This window comes from Gavialis gangeticus, unplaced genomic scaffold, assembly GCF_001723915.1.
Source record: "Gavialis gangeticus isolate Ggan-Ray unplaced genomic scaffold, GavGan_comp1, whole genome shotgun sequence".
NCBI lineage: Eukaryota > Metazoa > Chordata > Crocodylia > Gavialidae > Gavialis > Gavialis gangeticus.
In genome coordinates, this window is record NW_017728998.1 from 46,342,280 (window position 1) to 46,345,554 (window position 3,275).

The 3,275-nt window shown below is 43.4% G+C and overlaps 1 protein-coding gene across 10 annotated transcripts in view; it reads left to right on the forward strand.

The window, feature by feature from the left end:
- CNOT1 (CCR4-NOT transcription complex subunit 1) overlaps positions 1-3,275 on the forward strand; it is a 137,605-nt gene that overhangs the window by 270 nt on the left and 134,060 nt on the right. The gene's annotated exons all lie outside the window — the stretch shown is intronic.

Genomic DNA, 3,275 nt, shown 5'->3' on the forward strand with positions numbered 1-3,275 from the left:
CGGGCCGAGCGCGTCCCGCGGAGGGAGCGCGGCACCGGGGCCGGCGCGGAGCTCCCCGCAGGGGCAGCCTCAGGTGCAGGCCCCGAGGCCCAGCAGTTTCCGGGGTCAGCAGCGTGCGAGACTGCGCAGGCCGGTTCCCTCGTTGCTGCCTGGGCGGGCTCTGGCGGGGGGGAGTGGGCCCAGGGCCGTCCCGCCGCCTGCAGGCGCCAGGGAGAGTCCCGGAGCGGCTCGGGCTCGTCTCCCCCGTTGTCCTGCCGCGCGCGCGCGGCCTGCATGGGGGCTGGGGTCCCGAGAGTGCCAAGCGGTTTAAATCCGGGCCCCGATGAGTGACCCCTGGCGGAGAGCCTTGAGGCAGTGCGACGTGTGGCCGCTTCTCCATGGATCCACTCGTGGCATACTTTGCCGGACTGGTGCTAGTTGGCCACTTGGTTCAAAGGGTTTTCTGCTTGTCTTTTCTTGTTTAAAAAAAAAAAATTAACCCGAAAAGCAGTTTTGAGTATGGGTTTTCTGTACATTTTTCGTACATGCATCATATTTTCTTGAAGTGAGCTTTAGCCTGACGGAGCATGGAGGGGGAAGGGTTCAGTATACAAAACAGCAGGTCACTGGGGGAAAAAATAGATTGAGCAAAACTTGCTCTAAGTAGTCAAACAAATCTAGTTCATTCTTAATTGACACTTGAACCCTCGGCATTTCATTTTCCTTTTTCCTCTTTAAGCCTTTTCCCGAAAACTAAACTTTTGCAGATCACAAGTAACTTTTCCCTTTTAAAAGATCTTAGCATTCTGGGCATATTAACTTTGTGACTCCTATGCAAGCGAATTGTGGGCCGTTACATGGTAACTTATAGCCCAGAGTTTAGAAGACAGGGTTGAAGCCATAGCTCAGCCTGTTGAAAAAACAAGTGAATACCTAAACAGTGGAATATGTTATTAATGGAGACTAATCTGAGGATGTGGCCCTAGTTGTTCAGAAAACCAGGAATGGCAGCAGCATGCAGCTGGACTTCTAAATTTGTCACCCAGTTGAAAATGTGGAAAGAAGTTGCGTGATGCCAAGACTTGCTTATTTCAGAACTTCGTAGGATCTTCTTAAATGTAGTTCTCTTTTATGTGGGTATTTATAATTCCAGGTTTTTATTTCTCTAGGCCTTGACATTCAACAGGGACTATTAACCAACAGCTTGTCTAAGGTTTGGTTGCGTTAATAACTAGAGTAGGAATGAGCAGATCTTAAACTTATTTAACAGGTACAAAAGCTGATGCTGTGTGACATAAAACATGCACTTTAAAATTTAGAAGTGTCAAGTTTTGTCTCTAGACACTATCTAGTCTGAGCTCTGCTCTTAAGGACTATGGTAGGAAGCATAACAATGCAACAACAGCTGTCAGTATCTTTTGCTTCCTGTTTCCAAGGTAACTACAGTATCTTGGATTGATGAAACTTCAAGCAAAATTAGCCCAGATGAAGTAATTAGTTTGTGAACAGGAAGTCAACTTCGTTACATAGAAATATGCTTTTCATCCTCCCTCTTCGACATTTATTGGGTGCTGTCCTCAACTTCTGTGTGCATATACTTCCACTACTGACCCCCTTTCACTGCCAGAGTACTTGTTTTGATCTCACTGTATTTTTCTTGGGAGGGAGACTTGCTTCATTCTTTCAGAGAGTAATTGATTTAAAATTTCTCATCTGAGAATAAAATGCTAACATGGCTATTCTTATGTTTCAGGCATATGAATAGGTAGTGTTAAATAAAGCGGAGTAAGATTACCTTGCTGCTGTTGAGGGGAAAAATGTAGTAAAACCTTGTGATGTATTGACTAGTTACCAGTAAACCCATAATGCAGGGAAAACCAGAATGGAGAAATGTAGTTTTACCTCAGTGCTCAGGTTTGTTTCTATATGCAGTTAACATTGAAGGATATATTGTTGTTATGAAGGTTTTCCTTTAAGCCATGTTGTAACATTTATTGCCAACACTTGGAAAAAACACTAGAGCTAAAAAATCAGAAGTTCTCTTTCCTGGCCTCTTAAAGATGGGTTTATGATTCACTTACTGACTACAGTAATCAGAAGAAACTTTTTAAAACTGTTTTGTTTGACTGAAATGAAAACAGGTAGTGGATTTATCCTGGAATTCTTTATTATGTGTCACATTTTCAAAAACTTGAAACTACCAAAAACTTGCTATGCCATGATGTATTCCAAGAAAAGCAGCTAGAGAATGAGGCTGACTAGCTGTGATTGACTTCCAACAAAAAATGCAAGGTGGCTGTGTTTAGTGAGAGCTTGTGGCTGACATGTAACCCCCCACCCCGCACTTACATGTTGACTGCTGAAACTGTACTTGTTAAATAGCTTATATGAAGGGAGGGGAGAACTGAACAGATTTTTAGCACTCATTTTACGTGAGTGCTTTCATGCACGTTGAGTTAGCTCAGTTGTTTATCTGTATGGTTGTGATGCAAAATAAATCTGTCATTCTAGAAAATCCAGATAATTTGGTTCCAGTTAACTGAGATTGTTGTGACTTACTAGCCTGCAAACAGTGTTTGGTTTATATCCAAGATGCCAGTAAAATTAATCGATAACTTAGGCCAACTGATGAGAGTTCAGCTATGCAGCTTTGTTTACCCATAAATTTTAAAAGCTATAATAGTTCTACAGTGTAACTTTCATGCAGGTATGTGTCAGAGCTTTGTTTAAAGTATTCTAATGTGAATGTTAGCTAAAATGTATGAAGTAGTCTCCTACACATGAAAGGAAGTCAGGTTTCACCAGGAACAAGGTAGCAATTGCACTCCTCCATAGGTCTTAAGCAGTAGCTTTCCACAGATATATAAAATTGTATTATCTGAGAGTCTTGCTATTTTGAGCTATCATAAGGTGCTGCCATGCTCCAGATGGAGACATGTCATCAAATCTCTGCAGCTTTTGAAAATGATTGTCTGTCATGTAGAAATTCTTAACCTACAATAGTTCAACTCTAAATAGAGTCATTTGAAGCTTTATATTACTATGTTCTAGTACTTTGTCTCTTTGTAGTCTAAAACAGTGGTTCTCAGCCTTTTTCATTTTGGGACCCACTTGCCCAGATGGATGGCTTGTCCTAACCCACACCCCCCTGGCCCTGCTGGTGCCCTTTGCTCCCTATCCACAGTCCTTCCCTACCCCACCCCCCATGGCTGCCAGAAGGGGCCTTTGTCTTGCTTGGGCTGGAGTGCAAGCAGCAAGTGCTGGCCCCTGTGTGTATGGGCAGGCCCCCGTGCTGC